Source organism: Rutidosis leptorrhynchoides, chromosome 2 (assembly GCF_046630445.1).
Source record: "Rutidosis leptorrhynchoides isolate AG116_Rl617_1_P2 chromosome 2, CSIRO_AGI_Rlap_v1, whole genome shotgun sequence".
NCBI classification, from domain to species: domain Eukaryota; kingdom Viridiplantae; phylum Streptophyta; class Magnoliopsida; order Asterales; family Asteraceae; genus Rutidosis; species Rutidosis leptorrhynchoides.
Genome location: NC_092334.1, coordinates 148,240,552 through 148,257,835, shown reverse-complemented (window position 1 = coordinate 148,257,835; position 17,284 = coordinate 148,240,552).

Below are 17,284 nucleotides of genomic sequence, written 5' to 3'. Positions count from 1 at the left end.
AAAATCCGGAACCGGGACCAGAGTCAACTCTTAACGCTCGACGCAACGGACTAAAAATTACAAGTTAACTATGTATATAAATATAATATAATATATAATTAATTATATTAATTATATATATATATATTATATTTATAAATAAAAACCGTCGGCAGAGAAAGACTCCAAGGACTGAGCTGTAATTTCATTCTCCGCGACTCGCGGAGTTTGAAGGCAAAAATTCCGCGAGTCGCGGAGCCCCAAAATAAATTTCTGCCTATAAAGCCAATCGAATTCTGATCAAAATCATCATCTTTTTCTTCCTCATTCATACGTAAAATTTATATTTATATTTATAATTTATATTTTAATTTTAATTATAATTCTAATAATAAGGGTATGTTAGCGAATGTTGTAAGGGTGTAAGTCGAAATTCTGTCCGTGTAACGCTATGCTATTTTTAATCATTGTAAGTTATGTTCAACCTTTTTACATTAATGTCTCGTAGCTAAGTTATTATTATGCTTATTTAAAACGAAGTAATCATGATGTTGGGCTAATTACTAAAATTGGGTAATTGGGCTTTGTACCATAATTGGGGTTTGGACAAAAGAACGACACTTGTGGAAATTAGACTATGAGCTATTAATGGGCTTTATATTTGTTTAACTAAATGATAGTTTGTTAATGTTAATATAAAGATTTACAATTGGGCGTCCCTATAAATTACCATATACACTCGATCAGACACGATGGGCGGGGTATTTATATGTACGAATAATCGTTCATTTAACCGGACACGGGAATGGATTAATAGCCACTAGAATAATTAAAACAGGGGTGAATTACATTCAAGGGTAATTGGTGTAATTGTTAACAAAGTAGTAAAACCTTGGTTTACACGCAGTCGATAACCTGGTGTATTCATTAAACAAAGTATTAAAACCTTGTTACAATTTGAATCCCCAATTAGTTGGAATATTTAACTTCGGGTATAAGAATAATTTGACGAGGACACTCGCATTTTATATTTATGACTGATGGACTGTTATGGACAAAAACTAGACGGACATATTAAATAATCCAGGACAAAGGACAATTAACCCATGGGCATAAAACTAAAATCAACACGTCAAACATCATGATTACGGAAGTTTAAATAAGCATAATTCTTTTATTTCATATTTAATTTCCTTTATTTTATATTTAATTGCACTTCTAATTATCGCACTTTTATTTATTGTTATTTAATCGCACTTTTAATTATCGTACTTTTTAATTATCGCAATTTTATTTTATCGCAATTTTATTATTCGCAATTTCATTATCGTTATTTACTTTACGCTTTAAATTAAGTCTTTTATTTATTTAATATTTTACATTTGGTTTTAACTGCGACTAAAGTTTTAAAATCGACAAACCAGTCATTAAACGGTAAAAACCCCCCTTTATAATAATAATATTACTTATATATATATATTTGTATTTTTATAAAAGTAAACTAATATAGCGTTGAGCTTTGTTTAAAGATTTCCCTGTGGAACGAACCGGACTTACTAAAAACTACACTACTGTACGATTAGGTACACTGCCTATAAGTGTTGTAGCAAGGTTTAAGTATATCCATTCTATAAATAAATAAATATCTTGTGTAAAATTGTATCATATTTAATAGTTTTTCCTAGTAAAATATAAACTATTTCGTATACACCTCGCATAACATCAAGTATTTTTGGCGCCGCTGCCGGGGAACTTTCTTAAAACGCCGGAAACGCAACGCTAATATAAAAAAAAAAAAAGATTTTTAGTTTACTTCTATTAAAAATTCGTTTTTGTAAAAATACGTTTTAAATATTCGAAAATATAAAAAGAAAAAAAAAAATATAAGCATTTTTAAGATTTTGTTAAACATTTAAGTTTTATAAAGTTTCTTTATTTTTATATAAGTTTTATTTAAGTGTTTTGTTTTTATTTAAAAACATATAAAAAAAGTATATATATATAAATCTAGTTTTAAGATTTTTATTTATAAAATTATAAAATATTTCTATTTTAGTTTTTAGATATAAGTTTTTATTATATAAATACTTTTATTAAAACAGAAAATTAAAAACAGAAATTAAAATAAAAAAAAAAGAAAAAAAAAACGCGTAAAATTTCAAACTGCTCCAGATCTGAAATTCTGAACCCCGCGACTCGCGGGGTTTGATGCAATAAATACCGCGACTCGCGGAGAATATCTGACAGGCGACAAAACCCTAATTCAGCATTAATTACGGGTAATTATTAATTATTATTATTATTTAACCCTAATTACTATTATTATTATAATTAAGTTTATTTTTAACTTTTACTTTTTATTTAATTTATATATTTTAGTTAAATTAGTTTAATTAAATTATAAAATTAATAGTTTTAAATAAATAATATAAAAATAATATTTTTATAAAAATTGTACTTTTTACAACTTTTTGTATATTTTTATATTTTGTCCCTTTTTAATCGTTTTAGCGTAATATTTGTATTTTTAGCTCATATTTAATTTTAAAACTTAGTTTTTGCTATAATCATTTTTACTCCTAGATTTTTAGGCTTTGCCGTAGAATTCCTTAAGTGCTTTTTCTTTAGACTAAGATTTAGGTACTCTAGAATTTTGCGACGCCTTTTTAAGTTTTAGTTTCTTTTTAAGTTATTTCCATTTGGGATTTAGTTTTTCCTGTAAGCTTTAATATTTTTAGACACCTTTTAACTATGTATCAATTATCATTCCAATTAGTAATTTCAATTTGCGATTATAATTTTAAGTTAGTTGTAGTAATAAGGTTAGGTTAGTCAAGTATTTTTTGATAAGTTTCTTTTATTTTTCCGTCACCTTTTATTTTTCAACCATTTTTCTTTTTTGACCTTTTTCGACGAACTCTTTTTCTTTCTTATTTCTCGCTATTCTAGTTTTAGGACATAGATTTTTATTCTACTTCTTATCTAAATTTCTTAAAATTACGAAAATTTATTTTAAGTGGTTAAATTAATAGACATCAAAATTTTCTGGTTCGTAGTAATAGTTGGATTTGTACGTGGACCGGGTTATTGGAGCCAAACAGTCCTCAATTATATTGAGACCAAACGAATCCTGCCCCTCTGCTGCATCTTTTGGCTATTCAAAACGTGGGCAAAATCAGAAAAGTCTATTAATTGGATAACTTATTATAATTTTTCTTCCTTTTTAAAACTAATAGGATATTCAGTGAATGCACCGAGCAAGACGTTCACCAACTTTTGTACGTTCACCACCTGTAACTAGATCAAGACATTTAGCAAATATAACCGCCGTTGATTTTTCTTTAGAATCGTCATCCAGTAGACCAAGTACTTCAGTTCAAATTTCCGATAATCCATTTTTTGAAACCAACCTCACAATTGAGAATCCGGAGAATATTCAGGAACGGTTCGTAGATCCTGAACCACTAAACTTTCCTCCGGAGCCACCAAACATTCAAACAGAGATTGTTGAGGAACGAACCATTAAATCAGAATCATCTAGTGATACCGATTCAACAAATTCAATTATGGAGAATCTGGAACCTTTAAGTATGGAAGACCGAATGAGAGCTAAACGCACTGGCCAAGGTCACGCAATTACTCATCCAGACATTAATGCGCCAGATTATGAAATCAAAGGACAAATTCTACACATGGTGACTAATCAATGCCAATTTAGTGGTGCGCCGAAGGAAGATCCAAATGAACATCTACGTACCTTTAATAGGATCTGCACACTATTTAAAATCCGAGAAGTAGAGGATGAACAGATATATCTCATGTTATTTCCCTGGACTTTAAAGGGAGAAGCCAAAGATTGGTTGGAATCGTTACCTGAAGGGGCGATTGATACATGGGATGTTTTAGTTGACAAATTTCTTAAACAATTCTTTCCTGCATCTAAAGCCGTAAGACTTCAAGCAGAAATTGTTACGTTCACACAGAAGCCAAATGAAACTCTATATGAGGCTTGGACAAGATATGGAAAGTTGTTAAGAGGATGTCCGCAACATGGTTTAGACACCTGTCAAATAGTACAAATATTCTACCAAGGATGCGACATCACTACAAGAAAAGACATAGATATAGCAGCTGGTGGTTCTATTATGAAGAAAACCGAAACTGATGCTTACAAAATTATTGATAATACTGCTTCCCACTCACATGAGTGGCACCAAGAAAAAGATATCATTAGATCATCTAAAGCAGCTAGAGCCGATTCTAGCCATGACTTAGATTCCATTTCCGCAAAGATAGATGCTGTGGAGAGACGAATGGAAAAGATGACTAAGGATATTCACTCAATACGAATTAGTTGTGAGCAGTGTGGAGGACCACATTTGACAAAAGATTGTCTCAGTATTGAATTAACAATGGAACAAAGAGAGAATATTTCATACATAAACCAAAGGCCTGGAAATAATTATCAGAATAATTATCAACCGCCAAGACCGATTTACAATCAAAACCAGAATTATAACCGAAATATTCCATACAACAACCAACAAGGTCCTAGCAATCAACAAGTATCCAATAATACTTACAACCAGCAAAGACCTAATTTTCAAAACAAACCACCACAACAAACCGATGATAAAAAACCGAATTTAGAAGATATGATGACGAAGCTAGTTGAAACTCAAACGCAGTTTTTCACATCTCAGAAACAAACCAATGAACAAAATGCTCAAGCATTTAGAAATCAACAAGCTTCTATTCAAAATCTAGAACAAGAAGTGAGTAACCTAGCAAGGTTAATAGGTGAAAGAAAACCGGGAAGTCTACCTAGTGATACAAATGCTAACCCCCGGAATGAAACAGCTAAAGCCATTACCACAAGAAGTGGTACAACACTTAAACCACCTGAAATACCTGTAACTTCTGATGAAGCCATTCCTACTCCACAAGAACCACAACCTGATCAAGATAAGGAAAAAGAACCGGTAGTTGAAAAGGTTAATGAAGATAACATAGTTAAGGATAAACCTTATGTTAAACCATACCAACCACCACTTCCTTATCCGAGTAAAATGAAGAAAGAGAAACTTGAAACCGAGCAATCCAAATTCTTGGATATGTTTAAACAGATAAATGTAAATCTTCCTTTCATTGATGTGATTTCAGGAATGCCTAGATATGCTAAATTCTTGAAAGATCTAATCTCAAATAGAAAGAAAATGGAAGAACTCTCGGCTGTTACTATGAATGCTAATTGTTCAGCAGTGCTGTTGAATAAGATACCAGAAAAACTATCTGATCCAGGAAGTTTCACAATTCCATGTTTTCTGGGTAGTCTTAGTTCAATAGAAGCATTGGCAGACTTAGGTGCTAGTATAAATCTAATGCCGTATTCACTATACACTAAACTAGACCTTGGAGAATTGAAACCAACCAGAATAAGCATACAACTAGCCGATAGATCAATAAAATATCCTAGAGGGATAATGGAAAACATGCTAGTTAAAGTTGGTACTTTAGTATTCCCAGTAGATTTTGTTGTTCTAGACATGGAAGAAGATTCTCAAGTTCCTCTCATATTAGGAAGACCATTCTTAAACACGGCTAAAGCAATGATAGACGTGTTCGGTAAGAAACTGACCCTAAGTATAGAGGATGAGAGTGTTACCTTTTCAGTTGATAGAGCAATGCAACAACCACAATCTGCAGATGATACATGTCATTATATTCAAACTATAGATGCACATGCAGAATTATTAAAAGAATTTCCAGAATTACAAGGAACAGGAGAATGTTCTTTAGGAGAAGGTAATGAACCAATTGATGAAGCTGAAATGTTAGCTACACTTATAGCTAATGGATATGAACCAACAACAGAAGAAATTCAAATGCTAAAAGAAGAAGACAGATATCGATATAAATCATCGATAGAAGAACCTCCGAAATTAGAGTTAAAGCCACTTCCAAACCATTTGGAATACGCTTATTTACATGGTGAATCTGAATTACCTGTAATAATATCGTCTTCTCTTACTGAAAATGAGAAATCACAACTCATTTCTGTGTTGAAAGCTCATAAACCAGCCATTGCATGGAAGATTCATGATATTAAAGGAATAAGTCCTTCGTATTGCACACATAAAATCCTTATGGAAGAAGGTCATAAAACGTATGTGCAACGCCAACGAAGACTAAATCCTAATATGCAAGATGTAGTTAAGAAAGAGATTATTAAACTGCTAGATGCAGGTTTGATATATCTAATTTCTGATAGTCCGTGGATAAGCCCAGTTCAATGCGTGCCTAAGAAGGGTGGCATGACTGTCATTACAAATGAAAAAAATGAGCTTATTCCTACTAGGACTATAACAGGATGGCGTGTATGTATTGATTATAGAAAATTAAATGACGCCACCAGAAAAGATCACTTTCCCTTACCTTTCATTGATCAAATGTTGGAAAGACTGGCCGGAAATAGTTACTATTGTTTTCTAGATGGATTTTCCGGATATTTTCAAATTCCAATAGCACCCGAAGATCAAGAGAAAACCACATTCACGTGCCCTTATGGTACCTTTGCTTACAAACGCATGCCATTTGGACTTTGCAACGCCCCTGCAACCTTTCAAAGGTGTATGATGGCGATTTTTCACGACATGATAGAAGAATGCATGGAAGTTTTCACGGATGACTTTTCAGTCTTCGGTGATACATTTAAATCATGTCTAGTTAATCTGGAACGAATGCTAATTAGATGCGAAAAATCAAATCTAGTACTTAATTGGGAGAAATGCCATTTCATGGTTAAAGAAGGCATCGTTCTTGGACATAAAATTTCAAAAGAAGGAATTGAAGTGGATAGAGCTAAAGTAGATGTAATTGCTAAACTTCCACATCCCACCAATGTTAGAGGAGTTAGGAGTTTTCTAGGGCATGCCGGTTTTTACCGACGTTTCATAAAAGATTTTTCTAAAATTGCCACTCCTATGAATAAACTCCTAGAAAAGGATGCTCCATTCATCTTTTCAGATGAGTGTATCAAATCCTTTAATATTCTTAAAGAGAAACTCACTAATGCGCCGATCATGATAACACCAAATTGGAATCTACCATTTGAACTAATGTGCGATGCAAGTGATTTTGCAATGGGAGCCGTTTTAGGACAAAGGATTGAAAAACGATTTCAACCTATATATTATGCTAGTAAGACATTACAAGGAGCACAAACAAACTATACAACTACTGAAAAAGAACTCCTTGCTATTGTCTTTGCTTTTGACAAATTTCGATCATATCTCGTTCTAGCAAAAACGGTGGTCTATACCGACCATTCTGCTCTTAGATACCTATTTTCAAAACAAGATGCTAAACCAAGATTAATCCGTTGGATCTTACTCTTACAAGAGTTTGATATTGAAATCCGAGATAAAAGAGGAGCAGAAAATCTCGCCGCTGATCATCTTTCTCGTCTTGAAAATCCTGAGTTAGAAGTTCTAAATGAATCGGCCATACAAGACAACTTTCCTGATGAATATCTATTGAAGATAGATTATAAAGAAATACCATGGTTTGCAGACTATGCAAACTACTTAGTTTGTGGATTCCTTGAAAAAGGATTATCGTACCAAAGACGAAAGAAATTCTTCAGTGATATAAAACACTATTTCTGGGAAGATCCACACCTGTTTAAAAGTTGTCCCAATGGAATAATACGCCGATGTGTATTTGGAGATGAAGCTAGTAAAATTTTAAACCATTGTCACACAGGACCAACAGGAGGGCATTATGGGCCTCAACTAACAGCAAGAAAAGTTTATGAAGCTGGATTCTATTGGCCTACAATTTACAAAGACGCACACCTTCTTTGCAAATCCTGTGATGCATGTCAAAGGGCCGGAAAAATAAGTCAACGTGATGAAATGCCACAAAATGTCATCCAAGTATGTGAAGTATTTGACATTTGGGGTATTGACTTTATGGGTCCATTTCCAAAATCTCATAATAATCTATATATACTCGTAGCCATTGATTATGTATCTAAATGGGCGGAAGCACAAGCTCTCCCAACTAACGATGCACGAGTTGTAGTCAACTTTTTAAAACGTCTTTTTGCAAGGTTTGGAACACCGAAAGCTTTAATAAGTGATCGGGGTACTCATTTCTGTAATAATCAACATGAGAAAGTTCTTAAAAGATATGGAGTAACTCATAAAATCTCCACCGCATATCATCCACAAACAAGTGGACAAGTTGAAAATACCAACCGAGCTTTAAAACGTATTCTAGAGAAAACCGTAGGATCAAATCCGAAGGAATGGTCCATTAAATTGGAGGATGCACTCTGGGCTTTTAGAACAGCCTACAAAACTCTAATTGGAACCACAACTTTTAGACTTGTTTATGGAAAAGCATGTCATCTTCCAGTAGAAATTGAACACAAAGCATTTTGGGCTTTGAAGACATGTAATCTTGATTTACATGAAGCTGGACGTCTACGATTAAGTCAACTAAATGAATTAGAAGAATTAAGACATGAAGCATACGAAAATTCATTAATCTATAAAGAAAGAACGAAGAAATGGCATGATAAAAGAATCAGAAGTTCAAAAGAATTTAAAGAAGGAGACAGAGTTCTTCTTTTCAATTCACGATTCAAGCTATTTCCTGGAAAATTGAAATCAAGATGGTCTGGACCATTCATAGTCAAAAGAGTTTTCCCATACGGAACGATAGAATTAATAAATTCAAATGGGATTGAATTTAAAGTTAATGGTCACAGAGTTAAACATTACATACATGGTCCGATGGAAGTCGACAACGAAGTTAATCACAATTTCGACACCACAGCTAACTAAGTGTGGGGAGAATCAAGTCTTTAAAGGATAATATGTATTTCTGTTAGAGTTAGATTGTCTGTTTTCATGTAGTTCTCGAAAATGGAACCCGAATGGTCTTTCCCTAGCAGACCCTAAAGAACTAGTCTTCTCCCCCCATTCTGAATTTTTATTTTTTTTAGGTTTTTACAAAATGAAGACTGCCTGTGAACTAAACCATGGTCTAATGCTACACGCTTTGATCACTAAACGTAATAATGACATACTACCGAGTGAACTAGTATCAGTAATCAGAGAAAGAATGGACGGAGTTAGAAAAGAATCCAGATGCGAAGATAATAAGTTACAATTTGGTAAAGGAAAATCAAAATCCGCAGCGAAAAGAAGAGCACGACACCTAGAAAGATGTCACAAATGCGGAAAATGGTCACATGGAGGTAAATGTTCAAATAATCAAACCTATTCAAATACCGAATTTGTTACTTTATGCAGAGACGGACCGTTCATATGTTTAGAAGAAAAGACACTGAATGCTCGAGGTTACGCCTATGTAGCCATGGAAAACCAATTAAACCGACTATCTTATGAATGGGATAGATCATATAACTAAGAAATCTATTTCACAGGTATGTCTGTACAGTTTTTATTTTTATTTTTATTTTTAACCTTTTGATAATAAACGCTAATTTGTTCGCTAAAAAGTATTAAATTGGTATTGAATAAAATTAGGTTTGGCGACCGAAATTATTGATATCATTCAAAAATTTATTACATCACTGCGAAATTTAACGTTTATTCTTAAGGTATAAATATCTTTAAACAATCAACCCAAAATATTTCAAAAATTCGTCATGAGTTAAATTAGGTCTTGGAACCGAAATTACTTTACCGAAAAGAGGGGCGCATATTTTTGATAATATTTGATTGATTAAAGTGGGATAAAAAGACAAAAAGATTTTAAAATTTATTTTTACCATGTTTTTAAAATTAATATTTAAATCTTAAATTAATATTGTAAACTTTGTAAAAAATATATATTTAAAATTGTAAATATTTGAAAAAAAATTAATATAAGTTTGGTATGAATTTGTAAATTTTTAAATTAAATTTGGTGTGAATTTTTAATTTTTAAAATATAAATTTTTAATTTTATGCATTTCAAATTTTAAGTTTGGTGTGAATTTTTAATATTAATTTTGAATTTTATATTTAAGTTGTGTGAATTTAAAAACAAAAATTTACTTTATCTCATTAAGTTAAAAATATGATTTTTAAAAGTCGTCGTAAGTTGAAGACTAGGTCTTTGAACCGAAATTGCTTTACCCGAGAGAGGGACGAGAACTTTTATTATCATTATTTTTAATCTTATTGAATTAAAGTATGCCAAAAACATTGAAAAAACCCAAAAATCTTAGCTTTTAAAACAATCGCTACAAAAAGACAAATTTTAAAATTTTGTCGAGGGACGGACTAGGACATCGATCCGAAACGACCTCGTCCCAAATAACAAGGGAAACAAAATTTCAAAATTAAGTACTTAATTGTTTCATAAGTTAATGATTATAAAAAAATATATATATATATATATATATATATATATATATATATATATATATATATATATATATCAAACTCCGCGACTCGCGGAGTTTGAAGGGTATTTCACCGCGAGTCGCGGAGAGACTAAAAATGGGAAAAAAAAAATATAACCGCAGAACAGATCAGTCCCCAACCCACAAAAACTAAAAACCTGCGAAAATAGCTGCGAAAAACCCGAGAAAAAACCCCAAAAATCACAATTTTTAACCGTTAATCACCAAATCTTTTACTAAAATCATGTTGAGAAGGATGCTATCTAAGAATTACTCAAGAAAAACGGTAAATTTCTACACCTAAACACCATTTAATTCGAAATTTGATGTTCTTGAGTCATTTTTTTCCCAATTTGATTTTGATGCTTTTTAGTGTAATTAGGCTTAAATTGTTTATGTATTATGCTTGTATAACCTAGATTGATGCTGTTTAACATGATTAGAAGCCTTAAACTTCAAATTTTGAATAATCTAGGGTTTGTGTTCTTGAGCAAATTTGGGGCTTTTTGATATAAACAGGTTATGGCCGATTTTTGTCATGAATTGTTGCTAAATTGAGTAGTGTAACATGTTTAGGTAGTTAAATGATCCAAACTTTGAGCCTAAACATGATTTTGAGAATTAAAGTGGACTTTTTCAAGTCTAAAAATTCATGAACTTGATTTTTGAAAGATAATGCCATTTGAGACTTGTTTAATTGCTAGTAATGATTATTTTGACATGTTATTTGAGTTGAATGATTATGAACTAGGCGAACATTTTCGTATATGCTTATTTGAAAAAGTGTAGATTTGATGAAAATATGAAAATGAGCTTAAGTTTGATATAAATTGATAATGTCATTGTAATTATTTTGATTGATGATTTTGCTGACACTAATGCATATTTGGATGCACAAAAATTGTGTTTGATGTGTTTTGCAGAATGAAAGGGGTGAATCTTCATCCCAAGCCCGCAATGCTCCTGCTGAGAATTTGGAACAACAGGAGGTGGATAACTACTACAAGCAGGATATACCTCATCCAGTCATGACCTTTTCTGATATGCACTTGGAAGAGTTGCACCCGAACCTGAGATTTGACAGACTTTGGATAGATTATCCAAAATATCAAAGGGGTTTGCATACTCTTCATTCTAAGGTTGTTGAGGTACCGAGGGTCATAGAATGGGGACCTTTAGAAGCTGTAGAATTGGCCGGGCCAATTAGGGAATTACTTGTACAGAGGTATGGTAATTCTACTTTTAATGACTGGGTACGTTTATTCACCATACGTAGACCTGTATATAAAGTATGGTGTGAAGAATTGTTATGTAGTATAGAGTTGAATGATCGGGTAGCTAGTTTAACCGATCGTTCTTTTATTAGATTTTTGTTAGGCGGTTCGATGCGCCACATGTCTTTACTGGACATGGCTCAGGCTTTACGTATATATACGCCTGAGGAGTTAGCGTCTGCCGATTGTAGAGGATTGATACTAAACGGTAGAAAGATAGATGAAAATTTTGATACACACGGTGTGTGGAGTCAAATGACAAGCCATCACCGTTTCAAAGGGGGAAATTACTCTTATTTGGATATAGATAGAGCCGAATTAAGAGTGATACATAGGTTTTTAGCTAATTCGATTACACAAAGGGGTAAGAACAAGGAAAAAGTAAATGAACAGGATTTGTTTTACCATATGTGTATTCGAGACCCACAAAGCGCTGTAAGTATACCATATTGTGTGGGTTATTATTTATCAGCTATGGTTCGGGGGATGCGACCGCATAGCATAATAGGAGGTGGTATTTTTATTACTTTGATTGGTGAATATCTCGGTGTGGATATAAGTCGGGGGGGATTATTAGTAGAAGAACCAGAACCCCGCGATACTATAGGTTTAAATGTATACCATGGTGCGAAAGTTTTGAAAAGGCGAAATAACGCCACAGTACGATACCATGGTAGACATCCACAGGTGGAGAAAAACCAACAACAAGGTAATGTAGGAGGGGGGAATGAGATGCAAGAAATGCATAGGTTTATAGCTTCTCAGGAATACGAAAATGCTAGACAGAGAGCATTTGAAGATTGGCAAGTTCATCAGAACCAAATCATAGCTCATTGCCAACATATAGGTAGAAACTATATTCCTACACCGAAACCCATCTTCCCTCCTTGGTCTATAGAGATGCAGCCACCATATCCTACGTATGACCCTGCCGAAGCATTCTATAGCACCTATGGTTATGCCTGGAACCCCTATTGGTACCAATATCATCCTTAGTTTACTTATTATTTTTTTTTTTTTTGTAATTTGTAATTATAGATACATTTAATACTTTTGTTAATATTGTAATTATTTTTATAATTATCTAACTTTTATTCTTAGATTTTAATAATTTTTGAATGTGGGGTAATATACCAAACTTCAAAAATATGTATATATGTTTGCAGTTTATCTTATGTACACAACAGGGTAAAACAACGCATTTTCAAAGACTGGCATTAAGTTCAGCAAAAGCAACTAATTTTGACGACAAGATGCAAAATATATGTGAAATAACAACAAGACGGAATGAACAAATGATGTGCACCATTTATCATTCAGCAAACAAACGCCAATATATTTGGAAACTTTGGTAAAATTTAATCATTTTCACACAAATCACCCTCAATAATTTAAATTGTTACTGATTTCTTGCAAATGAGGGCATTGCAAGATCTTAAGTGTGGGAAGGGGTTAAATTCTTTCGGATTTTAAAATTTTTTACTTTATACACTTGGTTACCATTAAAAATACTAGTAAAGCAGTAGTTGTATTAGAATCTAGTGCTCTCTGATAATAAAGAACAGCCCTGGTCTTATATACTGACTACCCAATTCTAGTAAAATTTTTCAAAATTTTCAATTAAATGAACTCATGTTTATACATAATTATGAACGATAAAACTAGGTTTTAACACCGAAATTATTGTTACCTCGGAAAGAACATAAATTGAGAAACAAACTAAAATGTTAAAATTCATTTAAAATGGAATAGAGGACGATAAAAAGGAAAATAAAAGCCAAGTGTGGGAAAATTTACCAAGTTATCTTAAACATATGTCACATATATCTGTAACAAATAACTGAAAATACTTTTGCTTTGGACTAAACTAAACTGTTTTACCCGATGAAAGAAAAGAAGAGATGGATCTACACGATGAATCAATTCCATCATTAAAAGGAAGTAAAGTCTTCCGAAAAAGACACGCGCTTCTTGATTTAGGTCAAGAAGTTGTCGTCCAGACCAGCTGTAGGTTGACGAAAAATCTAGAAAAGTCATCACTAAAATCAGCAGGAAATCCACAGACCTCAGCATTAAACAGGGTCGCCAAGTGGTCAGATTTATCCTAACCATGAGAAGGATTTATCTCGTACAATGGGGGCCACCATGCAAATTAGCTGGATAAGACTAATGAATCAGATCCCCAGAAAGGATAATCTCCTTAAAGATTAAAAATCAGCTTTTAAGACTGATATTACTCAATCCTAGAGATTGACCTTAAAGATTGAGAATTCAAACTCATGGAATTCAATGATATCTAAACTCGAGCTTGAACGAGAAAATATTTTGATCAAAATTATAAACCGATTTGTTTTCTGAAAACCCTATTTTCAATGCGTTCATTACCATTGAACGTAAAATCCTAGGAATTCACCTGGAATTCATTAGGTCACCTGAACCAAATCGGGTGTCAACCGTAAGAACGGTGGTTGCATAGTGGTCAAAGACAGGACCTTGTGCCATACCGAAAAATTATAAGGGTGAGCTTTACTATTGCTCCTACCAAGGATAGTAATTGCGTCCGACACGTTATAGACCATAATTAAAAGCATGTCAGGAGACATTGCCTTAACAGTTGCTTGTTCAACGCTTTCCTTTCAACCGGACGGTAGTTTACCGAAAGGTAATATACGGGACAAGTAAACTGGACGTGTTGCTTTCCAAATACAAGGTTAGCAAGTGGGTGACACAAAACCGCAAGTTTTGTGCTAAAATTTTCAAATCTGAAACCCACCAAACCCACAAAAATATTTTACAAACACCGGTAAAGGGTTATCCCGGAAAACTTATCTAGGGTAAAAACTAGATTTAATTTTCAAAAGATCAAATGTTTTCATAAAGATCCAATTTCCTTAATGGATCTAAATTTTTATAGTCATGTGGGACTGTAAACCATATCGTTACTACCATTGTTTATACCGCCGTATAGAAATCACTGATGTACAAAGTGTGAAGAATAAAGAAGTGTTTCTAGTATTTCAAGACGATATTGCTTGAGGACAAGCAACGCTCAAGTGTGGGAATATTTGATAGTGCTAAAAATGAACATATATTTCATAGCATTATTCCTCAAGAAAGACAAGCTTTTAGTTGCAATTGTTCTATTTACAAGTGATATTCGTTTAAATAATAAAAGGTGAAGACAAAAGACAGATTTGACGAATTGAAGATGCAAACGACCAAAAAGCTCAAAAGTATAAAAGACAATCAAAAAGGTTCCAATTATTGATAAGAAACGTCTCGAAATTACAAGAGTACAAGATTCAAAATGCAAAGTACAAGATATTAAATTGTACACAAGGACGTTCGAAAATCCAGAACCGGGACCAGAGTCAACTCTTAACGCTCGACGCAACGGACTAAAAATTACAAGTTAACTATGTATATAAATATAATATAATATATAATTAATTATATTAATTATATATATATATTATATTTATAAATAAAAACCGTCGGCAGAGAAAGACTCCAAGGACTGAGCTGTAATTTCATTCTCCGCGACTCGCGGAGTTTGAAGGCAAAAATGCCGCGAGTCGCGGAGCCCCAAAATAAATTTCTGCCGATAAAGCCAACCGAATTCTGATCAAAATCATCATCTTTTTCTTCCTCATTCATACGTAAAATTTATATTTATATTTATAATTTATATTTTAATTTTAATTATAATTCTAATAATAAGGGTATGTTAGCGAATGTTGTAAGTGTGTAAGTCGAAATTCTGTCCGTGTAACGCTACGCTATTTTTAATCATTGTAAGTTATGTTCAACCTTTTTACATTAATGTCTCGTAGCTAAGTTATTATTATGCTTATTTAAAACGAAGTAATCATGATGTTGGGCTAATTACTAAAATTGGGTAATTGGGCTTTGTACCATAATTGGGGTTTGGACAAAAGAACGACACTTGTGGAAATTAGACTATGAGCTATTAATGGGCTTTATATTTGTTTAACTAAATGATAGTTTGTTAATGTTAATATAAAGATTTACAATTGGGCGTCCCTATAAATTACCATATACACTCGATCGGACAAGATGGGCGGGGTATTTATATGTACGAATAATCGTTCATTTAACCGGACACGGGAATGGATTAATAGCCACTAGAATAATTAAAACAGGGGTGAATTACATTCAAGGGTAATTGGTGTAATTGTTAACAAAGTAGTAAAACCTTGGTTTACACGCAGTCGATAACCTGGTGTATTCATTAAACAAAGTATTAAAACCTTGTTACAATTCGAATCCCCAATTAGTTGGAATATTTAACTTCGGGTATAAGAATAATTTGACGAGGACACTCGCATTTTATATTTATGACTGATGGACTGTTATGGACAAAAACCAGACGGACATATTAAATAATCCAGGACAAAGGACAATTAACCCATGGGCATAAAACTAAAATCAACACGTCAAACATCATGATTACGGAAGTTTAAATAAGCATAATTCTTTTATTTCATATTTAATTTCCTTTATTTTATATTTAATTGCACTTCTAATTATCGCACTTTTATTTATTGTTATTTAATCGCACTTTTAATTATCGTACTTTTTAATTATCGCAATTTTATTTTATCGCAATTTTATTATTCGCAATTTCATTATCGTTATTTACTTTACGCTTTAAATTAAGTCTTTTATTTATTTAATATTTTACATTTGGTTTTAACTGCGACTAAAGTTTTAAAATCGACAAACCGGTCATTAAACGGTAAAAACCCCCCTTTATAATAATAATATTACTTATATATATATTTGTATTTTTATAAAAGTAAACTAATATAGCGTTGAGCTTTGTTTAAAGATTTCCCTGTGGAACGAACCGGACTTACTAAAAACTACACTACTGTACGATTAGGTACACTGCCTATAAGTGTTGTAGCAAGGTTTAAGTATATCCATTCTATAAATAAATAAATATCTTGTGTAAAATTGTATCGTATTTAATAGTTTTTCCTAGTAAAATATAAACTATTTCGTATACAGCTCGCATAACATCAATAATGCTATGAAATATATGTTCGTTTTTAGCATTATCAAATATTCCCACACTTGAGCGTTGCTTGTCCTCAAGCAATATAGTCTTGAAATATACTAGAATCACTTCTTTATTCTTCACGCTTTGTACATCAGTGATTTCTATACGGTGGTATAAACAATGTTAGTAACGATGTGGTTTACAGTCCCACATGACTATAAAAGTTTAGATCCATTAAGGAAATTGGATCTTTATGAAAACATTTGATCTTTTGAAAATTAAATCTAGCTTTTACCCTAGATAAGTTTTCCGGGATAACCCTTCACCGGTGTTTGCAAATTCTTTTTGTGGGTTTGGTGGGTTTCATATTTGAAATTTTTAGCTCAAAACTTAAGGTTTTGTGTCACCCACTTGCTAACCTTGTATTGGGAAAGCAACACGTCCAGTATTCTTGCTCCGTATATTACCTTTCGATAAACTACCATCCGATTGTAAAGGAAAGTGTTGAACAAGCAACTGTTAAGGCAATGTCCCCTTACATGCGGTTAAGTTTTTGGTCTATAACGTGTCGGATGCAATTAC